This window comes from Taudactylus pleione, unplaced genomic scaffold (genome assembly GCF_031769625.1).
Source record: "Taudactylus pleione unplaced genomic scaffold, aTauple2 ptg000085l, whole genome shotgun sequence".
In the NCBI taxonomy this organism is placed as follows: Eukaryota; Metazoa; Chordata; class Amphibia; order Anura; family Myobatrachidae; genus Taudactylus; species Taudactylus pleione.
The window spans coordinates 2,176,073-2,197,330 of NW_028284487.1; the positions used below are offsets into that span (position 1 = coordinate 2,176,073).

At 31.2% G+C, this 21,258-nt stretch overlaps 20 non-coding genes across 20 annotated transcripts; all 20 read left to right on the forward strand.

Moving 5' to 3' along the window:
* Positions 1-149: 149 nt before the first annotated feature.
* On the forward strand, positions 150-222 carry TRNAV-UAC (transfer RNA valine (anticodon UAC)). Its single transcript has one exon. It is a non-coding gene; the product is annotated as a tRNA-Val (tRNA).
* Positions 223-1,515: 1,293 nt separating this feature from the next.
* TRNAV-UAC (transfer RNA valine (anticodon UAC)) lies at positions 1,516-1,588 on the forward strand. Its single transcript has one exon. It is a non-coding gene; the product is annotated as a tRNA-Val (tRNA).
* Positions 1,589-1,869: 281 nt separating this feature from the next.
* On the forward strand, positions 1,870-1,942 carry TRNAV-UAC (transfer RNA valine (anticodon UAC)). Its single transcript has one exon. It is a non-coding gene; the product is annotated as a tRNA-Val (tRNA).
* A 941-nt stretch (positions 1,943-2,883) lies between these two features.
* TRNAV-UAC (transfer RNA valine (anticodon UAC)) lies at positions 2,884-2,956 on the forward strand. Its single transcript has one exon. It is a non-coding gene; the product is annotated as a tRNA-Val (tRNA).
* Positions 2,957-4,267: 1,311 nt separating this feature from the next.
* Positions 4,268-4,340, forward strand: TRNAV-UAC (transfer RNA valine (anticodon UAC)). The gene has a single exon. It is a non-coding gene; the product is annotated as a tRNA-Val (tRNA).
* Positions 4,341-4,640: 300 nt separating this feature from the next.
* On the forward strand, positions 4,641-4,713 carry TRNAV-UAC (transfer RNA valine (anticodon UAC)). The gene has a single exon. It is a non-coding gene; the product is annotated as a tRNA-Val (tRNA).
* A 941-nt stretch (positions 4,714-5,654) lies between these two features.
* TRNAV-UAC (transfer RNA valine (anticodon UAC)) lies at positions 5,655-5,727 on the forward strand. The gene has a single exon. It is a non-coding gene; the product is annotated as a tRNA-Val (tRNA).
* A 1,312-nt stretch (positions 5,728-7,039) lies between these two features.
* Positions 7,040-7,112, forward strand: TRNAV-UAC (transfer RNA valine (anticodon UAC)). Its single transcript has one exon. It is a non-coding gene; the product is annotated as a tRNA-Val (tRNA).
* A 281-nt stretch (positions 7,113-7,393) lies between these two features.
* On the forward strand, positions 7,394-7,466 carry TRNAV-UAC (transfer RNA valine (anticodon UAC)). Its single transcript has one exon. It is a non-coding gene; the product is annotated as a tRNA-Val (tRNA).
* Positions 7,467-8,407: 941 nt separating this feature from the next.
* On the forward strand, positions 8,408-8,480 carry TRNAV-UAC (transfer RNA valine (anticodon UAC)). The gene has a single exon. It is a non-coding gene; the product is annotated as a tRNA-Val (tRNA).
* Positions 8,481-9,791: 1,311 nt separating this feature from the next.
* TRNAV-UAC (transfer RNA valine (anticodon UAC)) lies at positions 9,792-9,864 on the forward strand. The gene has a single exon. It is a non-coding gene; the product is annotated as a tRNA-Val (tRNA).
* A 1,314-nt stretch (positions 9,865-11,178) lies between these two features.
* TRNAV-UAC (transfer RNA valine (anticodon UAC)) lies at positions 11,179-11,251 on the forward strand. Its single transcript has one exon. It is a non-coding gene; the product is annotated as a tRNA-Val (tRNA).
* A 1,312-nt stretch (positions 11,252-12,563) lies between these two features.
* Positions 12,564-12,636, forward strand: TRNAV-UAC (transfer RNA valine (anticodon UAC)). Its single transcript has one exon. It is a non-coding gene; the product is annotated as a tRNA-Val (tRNA).
* A 281-nt stretch (positions 12,637-12,917) lies between these two features.
* On the forward strand, positions 12,918-12,990 carry TRNAV-UAC (transfer RNA valine (anticodon UAC)). Its single transcript has one exon. It is a non-coding gene; the product is annotated as a tRNA-Val (tRNA).
* Positions 12,991-13,931: 941 nt separating this feature from the next.
* On the forward strand, positions 13,932-14,004 carry TRNAV-UAC (transfer RNA valine (anticodon UAC)). Its single transcript has one exon. It is a non-coding gene; the product is annotated as a tRNA-Val (tRNA).
* Positions 14,005-15,315: 1,311 nt separating this feature from the next.
* Positions 15,316-15,388, forward strand: TRNAV-UAC (transfer RNA valine (anticodon UAC)). Its single transcript has one exon. It is a non-coding gene; the product is annotated as a tRNA-Val (tRNA).
* Positions 15,389-16,702: 1,314 nt separating this feature from the next.
* TRNAV-UAC (transfer RNA valine (anticodon UAC)) lies at positions 16,703-16,775 on the forward strand. The gene has a single exon. It is a non-coding gene; the product is annotated as a tRNA-Val (tRNA).
* A 1,312-nt stretch (positions 16,776-18,087) lies between these two features.
* TRNAV-UAC (transfer RNA valine (anticodon UAC)) lies at positions 18,088-18,160 on the forward strand. Its single transcript has one exon. It is a non-coding gene; the product is annotated as a tRNA-Val (tRNA).
* Positions 18,161-19,475: 1,315 nt separating this feature from the next.
* On the forward strand, positions 19,476-19,548 carry TRNAV-UAC (transfer RNA valine (anticodon UAC)). The gene has a single exon. It is a non-coding gene; the product is annotated as a tRNA-Val (tRNA).
* Positions 19,549-20,861: 1,313 nt separating this feature from the next.
* On the forward strand, positions 20,862-20,934 carry TRNAV-UAC (transfer RNA valine (anticodon UAC)). Its single transcript has one exon. It is a non-coding gene; the product is annotated as a tRNA-Val (tRNA).
* The last annotated feature ends 324 nt before the right edge of the window (positions 20,935-21,258 follow it).

Below are 21,258 nucleotides of genomic sequence, written 5' to 3' on the forward strand. Positions count from 1 at the left end.
TTATTAGCTTGAAAAACTTTGTAAAATGTTCATTTGAAATAGATATATACAGGTTTATTTGACATTGTGCTCATTACTCTTTACTAAGTTTTAACTAAAATGTTTGATCTTGCAAGTTTGACCAACCATGTGAGAACAGCCTCCGTCTTGGTTTCATAGTGTAGTGGTTATCACATCTGCTTTACACGCAGAAGGTCCTGGGTTCAATCCCCAGTGAAATCATATTTATTAATAATGACCTATACCAACAGGTATACTTTAAGGAAGGCTTTCCTGCTACTGCCCAATGTGAAATATGTTGTTTCTTCACTGCTAATGAGAATACATTTTATCTTAAAAACATTTAGCTTTCAACCATAAAAAACTATCATAATAGAGCAAACAACTGATTAAAGAACTAAAGAAGTTTCAATTTATTTTGTTATTGTATAATAAATTGGTAACAAAGTGATCATGCACATTTGTGATCATATAAACTTGGCCACCCATCATCCACCTATCTTGGTTTCATAGTGTAAGGGTTATCACATCTGCTTTACTCATGGAAGTTCCTGGCTTCAATTCCCAGTGAAAACAGATTTGTCAATACTGAACTTATTCTATCTGGTCCACTTTTAAGAAGCCTTTCCTACTAATATCCAATGTTAGATGTGTTGTTTGTTCAATTATAAACTCTATTCTTTCTCTGCTAATGAGAATACATTTTATCCTAAAATCATTTAGCTTTTAACCATAAAAAATATCATAATACAGCAAACAACTGATTAAAGAACTAAAGAAGTTTCAATTTATTTTGTTATTGTAAAAGAGATAGGTAACAGTGTCATTTTTTTCTAATTAAAGCTAACATATGAATTGTAGCATCATTTCTAACTACTGTTTTCCCAACCTTTGAAAAAGATGCCACTCAACCCAGTATCACCATGTAGCCCTTTTCCCAGTACTTTAATTTTCACCTGACAATGCCAGTAACCATCCAATGCTGCAGAGGGTTGGTGTGATCAAGTTAATACATTAGAAGCTGCAATCATGTTATGTTGTATTATAACATTCACTCTTAGGTCATCTGTTTTCAATGAAAACAGAAATGTCCAATTTTTATCTGCAAGTTTAGCAAAAATGATGATAAATTTTACATTTGGAATGGTAGTATTTTTGTTAATCTACAAGTTTTTTTTAAGCAGTATACTTGAATTATGTCATTAAAAGGCATTTTATTTCTACAAAGTCTTACCAAAATATGCAAGCAGTTCTTGATAACAAGGCAAGAAAATAGATAGCAAGACAATCTTGTTAAATCTCATGTCAGTAGAATACAAATGTTCAAGTTGCTAGAAATAATGCATATTTTTTTCAAATATAAATATTATTAGCTTGAAAAACTTTGTAAAATGTTCATTTGAAATAGATATATACAGGTTTATTTGACATTGTGCTCATTCCTCTTTACTAAGTTTTAACTAAAATTTTTGATCTTGCAAGTTTGACCAACCATGTGAGGACAGCTTCCGTCTTGGTTTCATAGTCTAGTGGTTATCACACCTGCTTTACACGCAGAAGGTCCTGGGTTCAATCCCCAGTGAAATCATATTTATTAATAATGACCTATACCAACAGGTATACTTTAAGGAAGGCTTTCCTGCTACTGCCCAATGTGAAATATGTTGTTTCTTCACTGCTAATGAGAATACATTTTATCTTAAAAACATTTAGCTTTCAACCATAAAAAACTATCATAATAGAGCAAACAACTGATTAAAGAACTAAAGAAGTTTCAATTTATTTTGTTATTGTATAATAAATTGGTAACAAAGTGATCATGCACATTTGTGATCATACAAACTTGGCCACCCATGAGCCTCTCATCTTGGTTTCATAGTGTAAGGGTTATCACATCTGCTTTACTCGTGGAAGGTCCTGGGTTCAATCCCCAGTGAAACCAGATTTGTCAATACTGAACTTATTCAATCAGTTCCACTTTTAAGAAGCCTTTCCTACTAATATCCAATGTTAGATGTGTTGTTTGTTCAATTATAAACTCTATTCTTTCTCTGCTAATGAGAATACATTTTATCCTAAAATCATTTAGCTTTTAACCATAAAAAATATCATAATACAGCAAACAACTGATTAAAGAACTATAGAAGTTTCAATTTATTTTGTTATTGTAAAAGAGATTGGTAACAAAGTGTCATTTTTTTCTATTTAAAGCTAACATATGAATTGTAGCATCATTTCTAACTACTGTTTTCCAACCTTTGAAAAAGATGCCACTCAACCCAGTATCTCCATGTAGCCATTTTTCCCAGTACTTCAATTTTCACCTGACAATGCCAGCAACCATCCAATGCTGCAGAGCGTTGGTGTGATCAAGTTAATACATTAGAAGCTGCAATCATGTTATGTTGTATTATAACATTCACTCTTAGGTCATCTGTTTTCAATGAAAACAGAAATGTCTAATTTTTATCTGCAAGTTTAGCAAAAATGATGATAAATTTAACATTTAGAATGGTAGTATTTTTGTTAATCTACAAGTTTTTTTTAAGCAGTATACTTGAATTATGTCATTAAAAGGCATTTTATTTCTACAAAGTCTTACCAAAATATGCAAGCAGCTCTTGATAACAAGGCAAGAAAATACATAGCAAGACAATCTTGTTAAATCTCATGTCAGTAGAATACAAATGTTCAAGTTGCTAGAAATAATGCATATTTTTTTCAAATATAAATATTATTAGCTTGAAAAACTTTGTAAAATGTTCATTTGAAATAGATATATACAGGTTTATTTGACATTGTGCTCATTACTCTTTACTAAGTTTTAACTAAAATGTTTGATCTTGCAAGTTTGACCAACCATGTGAGAACAGCCTCCGTCTTGGTTTCATAGTGTAGTGGTTATCACATCTGCTTTACACGCAGAAGGTCCTTGGTTCAATCCCCAGTGAAATCATATTTATTAATAATGACCTATACCAACAGGTATACTTTAAGGAAGGCTTTCCTGCTACTGCCCAATGTGAAATATGTTGTTTGTTCACTTACAAACTGTTTCTTCACTGCTAATGAGAATATATTTTATCTTAAAAACATTTAGCTTTCAACCATAAAAAACTATCATAATAGAGCAAACAACTGATTAAAGAACTAAAGAAGTTTCAATTTATTTTGTTATTGTATAATAAATTGGTAACAAAGTGATCATGCACATTTGTGATCATACAAACTTGGCCACCCATCATCCACCTATCTTGGTTTCATAGTGTAAGGGTTATCACATCTGCTTTACTCATGGAAGTTCCTGGCTTCAATCCCCAGTGAAACCAGATTTGTCAATACTGAACTTATTCTGTCTGGTCCACTTTTAAGAAGCCTTTCCTACTAATATCCAATGTTAGATGTGTTGTTTGTTCAATTATAAACTCTATTCTTTCTCTGCTAATGAGAATACATTTTATCCTAAAATCATATAGCTTTTAACCATAAAAAATATCATAATACAGCAAACAACTGATTAAAGAACTAAAGAAGTTTCAATTTATTTTGTTATTGTAAAAGAGATAGGTAACAGTGTCATTTTTTTCTAATTAAAGCTAACATATGAATTGTAGCATCATTTCTAACTACTGTTTTCCCAACCTTTGAAAAAGATGCCACTCAACCCAGTATCACCATGTAGCCCTTTTCCCAGTTCTTCAATTTTCTCCTGACAATGCCAGTAACCATCCAATGCTGCAGAGGGTTGGTGTGATCAAGTTAATACATTAGAAGCTGCAATCATGTTATGTTGTATTATAACATTCACTCTTAGGTCATCTGTTTTCAATGAAAACAGAAATGTCCAATTTTTATCTGCAAGTTTAGCAAAAATGATGATAAATTTAACATTTGGAATGGTAGTATTTTTGTTAATCTACAAATTTTTTTTAAGCAGTATACTTGAATTATGTCATTAAAAGGCATTTTATTCTACAAAGTCTTACCAAAATATGCAAGCAGTTCTTGATAACAAGGCAAGAAAATAGATAGCAAGACAATCTTGTTAAATCTCATGTCAGTAGAATACAAATGTTCAAGTTGCTAGAAATAATGCATATTTTTTTCAAATATAAATATTATTAGCTTGAAAAACTTTGTAAAATGTTCATTTGAAATAGATATATACAGGTTTATTTGACATTGTGCTCATTACTCTTTACTAAGTTTTAACTAAAAGTTTTGATCTTGCAAGTTTGACCAACCATGTGAGGACACCTTCCGTCTTTGTTTCATAGTGTAGTGGTTATCACATCTGCTTTACACGCAGAAGGTCCTGGGTTCAATCCCCAGTGAAATCATATTTATTAATAATGACCTATACCAACAGGTATACTTTAAGGAAGGCTTTCCTGCTACTGCCCAATGTGAAATATGTTGTTTGTTCACTTACAAACTGTTTCTTCACTGCTAATGAGAATACATTTTATCTTAAAAACATTTAGCTTTCAACCATAAAGAACTATCATAATAGAGCAAACAACTGATTAAAGAACTAAAGAAGTTTCAATTTATTTTGTTATTGTATAATAAATTGGTAACAAAGCGATCATGCACATTTGTGATCATACAAACTTGGCCACCCATAAGCCTCTCATCTTGGTTTCATAGTGTAAGGGTTATCACATCTGCTTTACTCGTGGAAGGTCCTGGGTTCAATCCCCAGTGAAACCAGATTTGTCAATACTGAACTTATTCAATCAGTTCCACTTTTAAGAAGCCTTTTCTACTAATATCCAATGTTAGATGTGTTGTTTGTTCAATTATAAACTCTATTCTTTCTCTGCTAATGAGAATACATTTTATCCTAAAATCATTTAGCTTTTAACCATAAAAAATATCATAATACAGCAAACAACTGATTAAAGAACTATAGAAGTTTCAATTTATTTTGTTATTGTAAAAGAGATTGGTAACAAAGTGTCATTTTTTTCTATTTAAAGCTAACATATGAATTGTAGCATCATTTCTAACTACTGTTTTCCAACCATTGAAAAAGATGCCACTCAACCCAGTATCTCCATGTAGCCATTTTTCCCAGTACTTCAATTTTCACCTGACAATGCCAGCAACCATCCAATGCTGCAGAGCGTTGGTGTGATCAAGTTAATACATTAGAAGCTGCAATCATGTTATGTTGTATTATAACATTCACTCTTAGGTCATCTGTTTTCAATGAAAACAGAAATGTCTAATTTTTATCTGCAAGTTTAGCAAAAATGATGATAAATTTAACATTTAGAATGGTAGTATTTTTGTTAATCTACAAGTTTTTTTTAAGCAGTATACTTGAATTATGTCATTAAAAGGCATTTTATTTCTACAAAGTCTTACCAAAATATGCAAGCAGCTCTTGATAACAAGGCAAGAAAATACATAGCAAGACAATCTTGTTAAATCTCATGTCAGTAGAATACAAATGTTCAAGTTGCTAGAAATAATGCATATTTTTTTCAAATATAAATATTATTAGCTTGAAAAACTTTGTAAAATGTTCATTTGAAATAGATATATACAGGTTTATTTGACATTGTGCTCATTACTCTTTACTAAGTTTTAACTAAAATTTTTGATCTTGCAAGTTTGACCAACCATGTGAGAACAGCCTCCGCCTTGGTTTCATAGTGTAGTGGTTATCACATCTGCTTTACACGCAGAAGGTCCTGGGTTCAATCCCCAGTGAAATCATATTTATTAATAATGACCTATACCAACAGGTATACTTTAAGGAAGGCTTTCCTGCTACTGCCCAATGTGAAAGATGTTGTTTGTTCACTTACAAACTGTTTCTTCACTGCTAATGAGAATACATTTTATCTTAAAAACATTTAGCTTTCAACCATAAAAAACTATCATAATAGAGCAAACAACTGATTAAAGAACTAAAGAAGTTTCAATTTATTTTGTTATTGTATAATAAATTGGTAACAAAGTGATCATGCACATTTGTGATCATATAAACTTGGCCACCCATCATCCACCTATCTTGGTTTCATAGTGTAAGGGTTATCACATCTGCTTTACTCATGGAAGTTCCTGGCTTCAATTCCCAGTGAAAACAGATTTGTCAATACTGAACTTATTCTATCTGGTCCACTTTTAAGAAGCCTTTCCTACTAATATCCAATGTTAGATGTGTTGTTTGTTCAATTATAAACTCTATTCTTTCTCTGCTAATGAGAATACATTTTATCCTAAAATCATTTAGCTTTTAACCATAAAAAATATCATAATACAGCAAACAACTGATTAAAGAACTAAAGAAGATTCAATTTATTTTGTTATTGTAAAAGAGATAGGTAACAGTGTCATTTTTTTCTAATTAAAGCTAACATATGAATTGTAGCATCATTTCTAACTACTGTTTTCCCAACCTTTGAAAAAGATGCCACTCAACCCAGTATCACCATGTAGCCCTTTTCCCAGTACTTTAATTTTCACCTGACAATGCCAGTAACCATCCAATGCTGCAGAGGGTTGGTGTGATCAAGTTAATACATTAGAAGCTGCAATCATGTTATGTTGTATTATAACATTCACTCTTAGGTCATCTGTTTTCAATGAAAACAGAAATGTCTAATTTTTATCTGCAAGTTTAGCAAAAATGATGATAAATTTAACATTTGGAATGGTAGTATTTTTGTTAATCTACAAGTTTTTTTTAAGCAGTATACTTGAATTATGTCATTAAAAGGCATTTTATTTCTACAAAGTCTTACCAAAATATGCAAGCAGTTCTTGATAACAAGGCAAGAAAATAGATAGCAAGACAATCTTGTTAAATCTCATGTCAGTAGAATACAAATGTTCAAGTTGCTAGAAATAATGCATATTTTTTTCAAATATAAATATTATTAGCTTGAAAAACTTTGTAAAATGTTCATTTGAAATAAATATATACAGGTTTATTTGACATTGTGCTCATTACTCTTTACTAAGTTTTAACTAAAATTTTTGATCTTGCAAGTTTGACCAACCATGTGAGCACAGCTTCCGTCTTGGTTTCATAGTCTAGTGGTTATCACACCTGCTTTACACGCAGAAGGTCCTGGGTTCAATCCCCAGTGAAATCATATTTATTAATAATGACCTATACCAACAGGTATACTTTAAGGAAGGCTTTCCTGCTACTGCCCAATGTGAAATATGTTGTTTCTTCACTGCTAATGAGAATACATTTTATCTTAAAAACATTTAGCTTTCAACCATAAAAAACTATCATAATAGAGCAAACAACTGATTAAAGAACTAAAGAAGTTTCAATTTATTTTGTTATTGTATAATAAATTGGTAACAAAGTGATCATGCACATTTGTGATCATACAAACTTGGCCACCCATGAGCCTCTCATCTTGGTTTCATAGTGTAAGGGTTATCACATCTGCTTTACTCGTGGAAGGTCCTGGGTTCAATCCCCAGTGAAACCAGATTTGTCAATACTGAACTTATTCAATCAGTTCCACTTTTAAGAAGCCTTTCCTACTAATATCCAATGTTAGATGTGTTGTTTGTTCAATTATAAACTCTATTCTTTCTCTGCTAATGAGAATACATTTTATCCTAAAATCATTTAGCTTTTAACCATAAAAAATATCATAATACAGCAAACAACTGATTAAAGAACTATAGAAGTTTCAATTTATTTTGTTATTGTAAAAGAGATTGGTAACAAAGTGTCATTTTTTTCTATTTAAAGCTAACATATGAATTGTAGCATCATTTCTAACTACTGTTTTCCAACCTTTGAAAAAGATGCCACTCAACCCAGTATCTCCATGTAGCCATTTTTCCCAGTACTTCAATTTTCACCTGACAATGCCAGCAACCATCCAATGCTGCAGAGCGTTGGTGTGATCAAGTTAATACATTAGAAGCTGCAATCATGTTATGTTGTATTATAACATTCACTCTTAGGTCATCTGTTTTCAATGAAAACAGAAATGTCTAATTTTTATCTGCAAGTTTAGCAAAAATGATGATAAATTTAACATTTAGAATGGTAGTATTTTTGTTAATCTACAAGTTTTTTTTAAGCAGTATACTTGAATTATGTCATTAAAAGGCATTTTATTTCTACAAAGTCTTACCAAAATATGCAAGCAGCTGTTGATAACAAGGCAAGAAAATACATAGCAAGACAATCTTGTTAAATCTCATGTCAGTAGAATACAAATGTTCAAGTTGCTAGAAATAATGCATATTTTTTTCAAATATAAATATTATTAGCTTGAAAAACTTTGTAAAATGTTCATTTGAAATAGATATATACAGGTTTATTTGACATTGTGCTCATTACTCTTTACTAAGTTTTAACTAAAATGTTTGATCTTGCAAGTTTGACCAACCATGTGAGAACAGCCTCCGTCTTGGTTTCATAGTGTAGTGGTTATCACATCTGCTTTACACGCAGAAGGTCCTGGGTTCAATCCCCAGTGAAATCATATTTATTAATAATGACCTATACCAACAGGTATACTTTAAGGAAGGCTTTCCTGCTACTGCCCAATGTGAAATATGTTGTTTGTTCACTTACAAACTGTTTCTTCACTGCTAATGAGAATATATTTTATCTTAAAAACATTTAGCTTTCAACCATAAAAAACTATCATAATAGAGCAAACAACTGATTAAAGAACTAAAGAAGTTTCAATTTATTTTGTTATTGTATAATAAATTGGTAACAAAGTGATCATGCACATTTGTGATCATACAAACTTGGCCACCCATCATCCACCTATCTTGGTTTCATAGTGTAAGGGTTATCACATCTGCTTTACTCATGGAAGTTCCTGGCTTCAATCCCCAGTGAAACCAGATTTGTCAATACTGAACTTATTCTGTCTGGTCCACTTTTAAGAAGCCTTTCCTACTAATATCCAATGTTAGATGTGTTGTTTGTTCAATTATAAACTCTATTCTTTCTCTGCTAATGAGAATACATTTTATCCTAAAATCATATAGCTTTTAACCATAAAAAATATCATAATACAGCAAACAACTGATTAAAGAACTAAAGAAGTTTCAATTTATTTTGTTATTGTAAAAGAGATAGGTAACAGTGTCATTTTTTTCTAATTAAAGCTAACATATGAATTGTAGCATCATTTCTAACTACTGTTTTCCCAACCTTTGAAAAAGATGCCACTCAACCCAGTATCACCATGTAGCCCTTTTCCCAGTTCTTCAATTTTCTCCTGACAATGCCAGTAACCATCCAATGCTGCAGAGGGTTGGTGTGATCAAGTTAATACATTAGAAGCTGCAATCATGTTATGTTGTATTATAACATTCACTCTTAGGTCATCTGTTTTCAATGAAAACAGAAATGTCCAATTTTTATCTGCAAGTTTAGCAAAAATGATGATAAATTTAACATTTGGAATGGTAGTATTTTTGTTAATCTACAAATTTTTTTTAAGCAGTATACTTGAATTATGTCATTAAAAGGCATTTTATTCTACAAAGTCTTACCAAAATATGCAAGCAGTTCTTGATAACAAGGCAAGAAAATAGATAGCAAGACAATCTTGTTAAATCTCATGTCAGTAGAATACAAATGTTCAAGTTGCTAGAAATAATGCATATTTTTTTCAAATATAAATATTATTAGCTTGAAAAACTTTGTAAAATGTTCATTTGAAATAGATATATACAGGTTTATTTGACATTGTGCTCATTACTCTTTACTAAGTTTTAACTAAAAGTTTTGATCTTGCAAGTTTGACCAACCATGTGAGGACACCTTCCGTCTTTGTTTCATAGTGTAGTGGTTATCACATCTGCTTTACACGCAGAAGGTCCTGGGTTCAATCCCCAGTGAAATCATATTTATTAATAATGACCTATACCAACAGGTATACTTTAAGGAAGGCTTTCCTGCTACTGCCCAATGTGAAATATGTTGTTTGTTCACTTACAAACTGTTTCTTCACTGCTAATGAGAATACATTTTATCTGAAAAACATTTAGCTTTCAACCATAAAAAACTATCATAATAGAGCAAACAACTGATTAAAGAACTAACGAAGTTTCAATTTATTTTGTTATTGTATAATAAATTGGTAACAAAGTGATCATGCACATTTGTGATCATACAAACTTGGCCACCCATGAGCCTCTCATCTTGGTTTCATAGTCTAAGGGTTATCACATCTGCTTTACTCGTGGAAGGTCCTGGGTTCAATCCCCAGTGAAACCAGATTTGTCAATACTGAACTTATTCAATCAGTTCCACTTTTAAGAAGCCTTTTCTACTAATATCCAATGTTAGATGTGTTGTTTGTTCAATTATAAACTCTATTCTTTCTCTGCTAATGAGAATACATTTTATCCTAAAATCATTTAGCTTTTAACCATAAAAAATATCATAATACAGCAAACAACTGATTAAAGAACTATAGAAGTTTCAATTTATTTTGTTATTGTAAAAGAGATTGGTAACAAAGTGTCATTTTTTTCTATTTAAAGCTAACATATGAATTGTAGCATCATTTCTAACTACTGTTTTCCAACCATTGAAAAAGATGCCACTCAACCCAGTATCTCCATGTAGCCATTTTTCCCAGTACTTCAATTTTCACCTGACAATGCCAGCAACCATCCAATGCTGCAGAGCGTTGGTGTGATCAAGTTAATACATTAGAAGCTGCAATCATGTTATGTTGTATTATAACATTCACTCTTAGGTCATCTGTTTTCAATGAAAACAGAAATGTCTAATTTTTATCTGCAAGTTTAGCAAAAATGATGATAAATTTAACATTTAGAATGGTAGTATTTTTGTTAATCTACAAGTTTTTTTTAAGCAGTATACTTGAATTATGTCATTAAAAGGCATTTTATTTCTACAAAGTCTTACCAAAATATGCAAGCAGCTCTTGATAACAAGGCAAGAAAATACATAGCAAGACAATCTTGTTAAATCTCATGTCAGTAGAATACAAATGTTCAAGTTGCTAGAAATAATGCATATTTTTTTCAAATATAAATATTATTAGCTTGAAAAACTTTGTAAAATGTTCATTTGAAATAGATATATACAGGTTTATTTGACATTGTGCTCATTACTCTTTACTAAGTTTTAACTAAAATTTTTGATCTTGCAAGTTTGACCAACCATGTGAGAACAGCCTCCGCCTTGGTTTCATAGTGTAGTGGTTATCACATCTGCTTTACACGCAGAAGGTCCTGGGTTCAATCCACAGTGAAATCATATTTATTAATAATGACCTATACCAACAGGTATACTTTAAGGAAGGCTTTCCTGCTACTGCCCAATGTGAAATATGTTGTTTGTTCACTTACAAACTGTTTCTTCACTGCTAATGAAAATACATTTTATCTTAAAAACATTTAGCTTTCAACCATAAAAAACTATCATAATAGAGCAAACAACTGATTAAAGAACTAAAGAAGTTTCAATTTATTTTGTTATTGTATAATAAATTGGTAACAAAGTGATCATGCACATTTGTGATCATACAAACTTGGCCACCCATCATCCACCTATCTTGGTTTCATAGTGTAAGGGTTATCACATCTGCTTTACTCATGGAAGTTCCTGGCTTCAATTCCCAGTGAAAACAGATTTGTCAATACTGAACTTATTCTATCTGGTCCACTTTTAAGAAGCCTTTCCTACTAATATCCAATGTTAGATGTGTTGTTTGTTCAATTATAAACTCTATTCTTTCTCTGCTAATGAGAATACATTTTATCCTAAAATCATTTAGCTTTTAACCATAAAAAATATCATAATACAGCAAACAACTGATTAAAGAACTAAAGAAGTTTCAATTTATTTTGTTATTGTAAAAGAGATAGGTAACAGTGTCATTTTTTTCTAATTAAAGCTAACATATGAATTGTAGCATCATTTCTAACTACTGTTTTCCCAACCTTTGAAAAAGATGCCACTCAACCCAGTATCACCATGTAGCCCTTTTCCCAGTTCTTCAATTTTCACCTGACAATGCCAGTAACCATCCAATGCTGCAGAGGGTTGGTGTGATCAAGTTAATACATTAGAAGCTGCAATCATGTTATGTTGTATTATAACATTCACTCTTAGGTCATCTGTTTTCAATGAAAACAGAAATGTCCAATTTTTAACTGCAAGTTTAGCAAAAATGATGATAAATTTAACATTTGGAATGGTAGTATTTTTGTTAATCTACAAAAAATTTTTAAGCAGTATACTTGAATTATGTCATTAAAAGGCATTTTATTTCTACAAAGTCTTACCAAAATATGCAAGCAGTTCTTGATAACAAGGCAAGAAAATAGATAGCAAGACAATCTTGTTAAATCTCATGTCAGTAGAATACAAATGTTCAAGTTGCTAGAAATAATGCATATTTTTTTCAAATATAAATATTATTAGCTTGAAAAACTTTGTAAAATGTTCATTTGAAATAGATATATACAGGTTTATTTGACATTGTGCTCATTACTCTTTACTAAGTTTTAACTAAAATTTTTGATCTTGCAAGTTTGACCAACCATGTGAGGACAGCTTCCGTCTTGGTTTCATAGTCTAGTGGTTATCACACCTGCTTTACACGCAGAAGGTCCTGGGTTCAATCCCCAGTGAAATCATATTTATTAATAATGACCTATACCAACAGGTATACTTTAAGGAAGGCTTTCCTGCTACTGCCCAATGTGAAATATGTTGTTTCTTCACTGCTAATGAGAATACATTTTATCTTAAAAACATTTAGCTTTCAACCATAAAAAACTATCATAATAGAGCAAACAACTGATTAAAGAACTAAAGAAGTTTCAATTTATTTTGTTATTGTATAATAAATTGGTAACAAAGTGATCATGCACATTTGTGATCATACAAACTTGGCCACCCATGAGCCTCTCATCTTGGTTTCATAGTGTAAGGGTTATCACATCTGCTTTACTCGTGGAAGGTCCTGGGTTCAATCCCCAGTGAAACCAGATTTGTCAATACTGAACTTATTCAATCAGTTCCACTTTTAAGAAGCCTTACCTACTAATATCCAATGTTAGATGTGTTGTTTGTTCAATTATAAACTCTATTCTTTCTCTGCTAATGAGAATACATTTTATCCTAAAATCATTTAGCTTTTAACCATAAAAAATATCATAATACAGCAAACAACTGATTAAAGAACTATAGAAGTTTCAATTTATTTTGTTATTGTAAAAGAGATTGGTAACAAAGTGTCATTTTTTTCTATTTAAAGCTAACATATGAATTGTAGCATCATTTCTAACTACTGTTTTCCAACCATTGAAAAAGATGCCACTCAACCCAGTATCTCCATGTAGCCATTTTTCCCAGTACTTCAATTTTCACCTGACAATGCCAGCAACCATCCAATGCTGCAGAGCGTTGGTGTGATCAAGTTAATACATTAGAAGCTGCAATCATGTTATGTTGTATTATAACATTCACTCTTAGGTCATCTGTTTTCAATGAAAACAGAAATGTCTAATTTTTATCTGCAAGTTTAGCAAAAATGATGATAAATTTAACATTTAGAATGGTAGTATTTTTGTTAATCTACAAGTTTTTTTTAAGCAGTATACTTGAATTATGTCATTAAAAGGCATTTTATTTCTACAAAGTCTTACCAAAATATGCAAGCAGCTCTTGATAACAAGGCAAGAAAATACATAGCAAGACAATCTTGTTAAATCTCATGTCAGTAGAATACAAATGTTCAAGTTGCTAGAAATAATGCATATTTTTTTCAAATATAAATATTATTAGCTTGAAAAACTTTGTAAAATGTTCATTTGAAATAGATATATACAGGTTTATTTGACATTGTGCTCATTACTCTTTACTAAGTTTTAACTAAAATGTTTGATCTTGCAAGTTTGACCAACCATGTGAGAACAGCCTCCGTCTTGGTTTCATAGTGTAGTGGTTATCACATCTGCTTTACACGCAGAAGGTCCTGGGTTCAATCCCCAGTGAAATCATATTTATTAATAATGACCTATACCAACAGGTATACTTTAAGGAAGGCTTTCCTGCTACTGCCCAATGTGAAATATGTTGTTTGTTCACTTACAAACTGTTTCTTCACTGCTAATGAGAATATATTTTATCTTAAAAACATTTAGCTTTCAACCATAAAAAACTATCATAATAGAGCAAACAACTGATTAAAGAACTAAAGAAGTTTCAATTTATTTTGTTATTGTATAATAAATTGGTAACAAAGTGATCATGCACATTTGTGATCATACAAACTTGGCCACCCATCATCCACCTATCTTGGTTTCATAGTGTAAGGGTTATCACATCTGCTTTACTCATGGAAGTTCCTGGCTTCAATCCCCAGTGAAACCAGATTTGTCAATACTGAACTTATTCTGTCTGGTCCACTTTTAAGAAGCCTTTCCTACTAATATCCAATGTTAGATGTGTTGTTTGTTCAATTATAAACTCTATTCTTTCTCTGCTAATGAGAATACATTTTATCCTAAAATCATATAGCTTTTAACCATAAAAAATATCATAATACAGCAAACAACTGATTAAAGAACTAAAGAAGTTTCAATTTATTTTGTTATTGTAAAAGAGATAGGTAACAGTGTCATTTTTTTCTAATTAAAGCTAACATATGAATTGTAGCATCATTTCTAACTACTGTTTTCCCAACCTTTGAAAAAGATGCCACTCAACCCAGTATCACCATGTAGCCCTTTTCCCAGTTCTTCAATTTTCTCCTGACAATGCCAGTAACCATCCAATGCTGCAGAGGGTTGGTGTGATCAAGTTAATACATTAGAAGCTGCAATCATGTTATGTTGTATTATAACATTCACTCTTAGGTCATCTGTTTTCAATGAAAACAGAAATGTCCAATTTTTATCTGCAAGTTTAGCAAAAATGATGATAAATTTAACATTTGGAATGGTAGTATTTTTGTTAATCTACAAAATTTTTTTAAGCAGTATACTTGAATTATGTCATTAAAAGGCATTTTATTCTACAAAGTCTTACCAAAATATGCAAGCAGTTCTTGATAACAAGGCAAGAAAATAGATAGCAAGACAATCTTGTTAAATCTCATGTCAGTAGAATACAAATGTTCAAGTTGCTAGAAATAATGCATATTTTTTTCAAATATAAATATTATTAGCTTGAAAAACTTTGTAAAATGTTCATTTGAAATAGATATATACAGGTTTATTTGACATTGTGCTCATTACTCTTTACTAAGTTTTAACTAAAAGTTTTGATCTTGCAAGTTTGACCAACCATGTGAGTACAGCTTCCGTCTTTGTTTCATAGTGTAGTGGTTATCACATCTGCTTTACACGCAGAAGGTCCTGGGTTCAATCCCCAGTGAAATCATATTTATTAATAATGACCTATACCAACAGGTATACTTTAAGGAAGGCTTTCCTGCTACTGCCCAATGTGAAATATGTTGTTTGTTCACTTACAAACTGTTTCTTCACTGCTAATGAGAATACATTTTATCTTAAAAACATTTAGCTTTCAACCATAAAAAACTATCATAATAGAGCAAACAACTGATTAAAGAACTAAAGAAGTTTCAATTTATTTTGTTATTGTATAATAAATTGGTAACAAAGTGATCATGCACATTTGTGATCATACAAACTTGGCCACCCATGAGCCTCTCATCTTGGTTTCATAGTGTAAGGGTTATCACATCTGCTTTACTCGTGGAAGGTCCTGGGTTCAATCTCCAGTGAAACCAGATTTGTCAATACTGAACTTATTCAATCAGTTCCACTTTTAAGAAGCCTTTCCTACTAATATCCAATGTTAGATGTGTTGTTTGTTCAATTATAAACTCTATTCTTTCTCTGCTAATGAGAATACATTTTATCCTAAAATCATTTAGCTTTTAACCATAAAAAATATCATAATACAGCAAACAACTGATTAAAGAACTATAGAAGTTTCAATTTATTTTGTTATTGTAAAAGAGATTGGTAACAAAGTGTCATTTTTTTCTATTTAAAGCTAACATATGAATTGTAGCATCATTTCTAACTACTGTTTTCCAACCATTGAAAAAGATGCCACTCAACCCAGTATCTCCATGTAGCCATTTTTCCCAGTACTTCAATTTTCACCTGACAATGCCAACAACCATCCAATGCTGCAGAGCGTTGGTGTGATCAAGTTAATACATTAGAAGCTGCAATCATGTTATGTTGTATTATAACATTCACTCTTAGGTCATCTGTTTTCAATGAAAACAGAAATGTCTAATTTTTATCTGCAAGTTTAGCAAAAATGATGATAAATTTAACATTTAGAATGGTAGTATTTTTGTTAATCTACAAGTTTTTTTTAAGCAGTATACTTGAATTATGTCATTAAAAGGCATTTTATTTCTACAAAGTCTTACCAAAATATGCAAGCAGCTCTTGATAACAAGGCAAGAAAATACATAGCAAGACAATCTTGTTAAATCTCATGTCAGTAGAATACAAATGTTCAAGTTGCTAGAAATAATGCATATTTTTTTCAAATATAAATATTATTAGCTTGAAAAACTTTGTAAAATGTTCATTTGAAATAGATATATACAGGTTTATTTGACATTGTGCTCATTACTCTTTACTAAGTTTTAACTAAAATTTTTGATCTTGCAAGTTTGACCAACCATGTGAGAACAGCCTCCGCCTTGGTTTCATAGTGTAGTGGTTATCACATCTGCTTTACACGCAGAAGGTCCTGGGTTCAATCCCCAGTGAAATCATATTTATTAATAATGACCTATACCAACAGGTATACTTTAAGGAAGGCTTTCCTGCTACTGCCCAATGTGAAATATGTTGTTTGTTCACTTACAAACTGTTTCTTCACTGCTAATGAAAATACATTTTATCTTAAAAACATTTAGCTTTCAACCATAAAAAAATATCATAATAGAGCAAACAGCTGATTAAAGAACTAAAGAAGTTTCAATTTATTTTGTTATTGTATAATAAATTGGTAACAAAGTGATCATGCACATTTGTGATCATACAAACTTGGCCACCCATCATCCACCTATCTTGGTTTCATAGTGTAAGGGTTATCACATCTGCTTTACTCATGGAAGTTCCTGGCTTCAAACCCCAGTGAAACCAGATTTGTCAATACTGAACTTATTCTATCTGGTCCACTTTTAAGAAGCCTTTCCTACTAATATCCAATGTTAGATGTGTTGTTTGTTCAATTATAAACTCTATTCTTTCTCTGCTAATGAGAATACATTTTATCCTAAAATCATTTAGCTTTTAACCATAAAAAATATCATAATACAGCAAACAACTGATTAAAGAACTAAAGAAGTTTCAATTTATTTTGTTATTGTAAAAGAGATAGGTAACAGTGTCATTTTTTTCTAATTAAAGCTAACATATGAATTGTAGCATCATTTCTAACTACTGTTTTCCCAACCTTTGAAAAAGATGCCACTCAACCCAGTATCACCATGTAGCCCTTTTCCCAGTTCTTCAATTTTCACCTGACAATGCCAGTAACCATCCAATGCTGCAGAGGGTTGGTGTGATCAAGTTAATACATTAGAAGCTGCAATCATGTTATGTTGTATTATAACATTCACTCTTAGGTCATCTGTTTTCAATGAAAACAGAAATGTCCAATTTTTAACTGCAAGTTTAGCAAAAATGATGATAAATTTAACATTTGGAATGGTAGTATTTTTGTTAATCTACAAAAATTTTTTAAGCAGTATACTTGAATTATGTCATTAAAAGGCATTTTATTTCTACAAAGTCTTACCAAAATATGCAAGCAGTTCTTGATAACAAGACAAGAAAATAGATAGCAAGACAATCTTGTTAAATCTCATGTCAGTAGAATACAAATGTTCAAGTTGCTAGAAATAATGCATATTTTTTTCAAATATAAATATTATTAGCTTGAAAAACTTTGTAAAATGTTCATTTGAAATAGATATATACAGGTTTATTTGACATTGTGCTCATTACTCTTTACTAAGTTTTAACTGAAATTTTTGATCTTGCAAGTTTGACCAACCATGTGAGGACAGCTTCCGTCTTGGTTTCATAGTGTAGTGGTTATCACATCTGCTTTACATGCAGAAGGTCCTGGGTTCAATCCCCAGTGAAATCATATTTATTAATAATGACCTATACCAACAGGTATACTTTAAGGAATGCTTTCCTGCTACTGCCCAATGTGAAATATGTTGTTTGTTCACTTACAAACTGTTTCTTCACTGCTAATGAGAATACATTTTATCTTAAAAACATTTAGCTTTCAACCACAAAAAACTATCATAATAGAGCAAACAACTGATTAAAGAACTAAAGAAGTTTGAAGTTATTATGTTATTGTATAAAAAATTGGTAACAAAGTGATCATGCACTTTTGTGATCATACAAACTTGGCCACCCATGATCCTCTCATCTTGGTTTCATAGTGTAAGGGATATCACATCTGCTTTACTCATGGAAGGTACTGGGTTTAATCCCCAGTGAAACCATATTTGTCAATACAGAAATTATTCAATCTGGTCCACTTTTAAGAAGCCTTTCCTACTAATATCCAATGTTAGATGTGTTGTTTGTTCAATTATAAACTCTATTCTTTCTCTGCTAATGAGAATAAATTTTATCCTACAATCATTTAGCTTTTAACCATAAAAAATATCATAATACAGCAAACAACTGATTAAAGAACTAAAGAAGTTTCAATTTATTTTGTTATTGTAAAAGAGATTGGTAACAAAGTGTCGTTTTTTTCTAATTAAAGCTAACATATGAATTGTAGCATCATTTCTAACTACTGTTTTCCCAACCTTTGAAAAAGATGCCACTCAACCCAGTATCTCCATGTAGCCATTTATCCCAGTACTTCAATTTTCACCTGACAATGCCAGCAACCATCCAATGCTGCAGAGCGTTGGTGTGATCAAGTTAATACATTAGAAGCTGCAATCATGTTATGTTGTATTATAACATTCACTCTTAGGTCATCTGTTTTCAATGAAAACAGAAATGTCTAATTTTTATCTGCAAGTTTAGCAAAAATGATGATAAATTTAACATTTAGAATGGTAGTATTTTTGTTAATCTACAAGTTTTTTTTAAGCAGTATACTTGAATTATGTCATTAAAAGGCATTTTATTTCTACAAAATCTTACCAAAATATGCAAGCAGCTCTTGATAACAAGGCAAGAAAATAGATAGCAAGACAATCTTGTTAAATCTCATGTCAGTAGAATACAAATGTTCAAGTTGCTAGAAATAATGCATATTTTTTTCAAATATAAATATTATTAGCTTGAAAAACTTTGTAAAATGTTCATTTGAAATAGATATATACAGGTTTATTTGACATTGTGCTCATTACTCTTTACTAAGTTTTAACTAAAATTTTTGATCTTGCAAGTTTGACCAACCATGTGAGGACAGCCTCCGTCTTTGTTTCATAGTGTAGTGGTTATCACATCTGCTTTACACGCAGAAGGTCCTGGGTTCAATCCCCAGTGAAATCATATTTATTAATAATGACCTATACCAACAGGTATACTTTAAGGAAGGCTTTCCTGCTACTGCCCAATGTGAAATATGTTGTTTGTTCACTTACAAACTGTTTCTTCACTGCTAATGAGAATACATTTTATCTTAAAAACATTTAGCTTTCAACCATAAAAAACTATCGTAATAGAGCAAACAACTGATTAAAGAACTAAAGAAGTTTCAATTTATTTTGTTATTGTATAATAAATTGGTAACAAAGTGATCATGCACATTTGTGATCATACAAACTTGGCCACCCATGATCCACTCATCTTGGTTTCATAGCGTAAGGGTTGTCACATCTGCTTTACTCGTGGAAGGTCCTGGGTTCAATCCCCAGTGAAACCAGATTTGTCAATACTGAACTTATTCGATCTGGTCCACTTTTAAGAAGCCTTTCCTACTAATATCCAATGTTAGATGTGTTGTTTGTTCAATTATAAACTCTATTCTTTCTCTGCTAATGAGAATACATTTTATCCTAAAATCATTTAGCTTTTAACCATAAAAAATATCATAATACAGCAAACAACTGATTAAGGAACTAAAGAAGTTTCAATTTATTTTGTTATTGTAAAAGAGATAGGTAACAGTGTCATTTTTTTCTAATTAAAGCTAACATATGAATTGAAGCATCATTTCTAACTACTGTTTTCCCAACCTTTGAAAAAGATGCCACTCAACCCAGTATCACCATGTAGCCCTTTTCCCAGTACTTCAATTTTCACCTGACAATGCCAGTAACCATCCAATGCTGCAGACGGTTGGTGTGATCAAGTTTATACATTAGAAGCTGCAATCATGTTATGTTGTATTATAACATTCACTCTTGGGTCATCTGTTTTCAATGAAAACAGAAATGTCCAATTTTTATCTGCAAGTTTAGCAAAAATGATGATAAATTTAACATTTGGAATGGTAGTATTTTTGTTAATCTACAAGTTTTTTTTAAGCAGTATACTTGAATTATGTCATTAAAAGGCATTTTATTTCTACAAAGTCTTACCATAATATGCAAGCAGTTCTTGATAACAAGGCAAGAAAATAGATAGCAAGACAATCTTGTTAAATCTCATGTCAGTAGAATACAAATGTTCAAGTTGCTAGAAATAATGCATATTTTTTTCAAATATAAATATTATTAGCTTGAAAAGCTTTGTAAAATGTTTCATTTGAAATAGATATATACAGGTTTATTTGACATTGTGCTCATTACTCTTTACTAAGTTTTAACTAAAATTTTTGATCTTGCAAGTTTGACCAACCATGTGAGAACAGCCTCCGTCTTGGTTTCATAGTGTAGTGGTTATCACATCTGCTTTACACGCAGAAGGTCCTGGGTTCAATTCCCAGTGAAATCATATTTATTAATAATGACCTATACCAATAGGTATACTTTAAGGAAGGCTTTCCTGCTACTGCCCAATGTGAAATATGTTGTTTGTTCACTTACAAACTGTTTCTTCACTGCTAATGAGAATACATTTTATCTTAAAAACATTTAGCTTTCAACCATAAAAAACTATCATAATAGAGCAAACAACTGATTAAAGAACTAAAGAAGTTTCAATTTATTTTGTTATTGTATAATAAATTGGTAACAAAGTGATCATGCACATTTGTGATCATACAAACTTGGCCACCCATCATCCACCTATCTTGGTTTCATAGTGTAAGGGTTATCA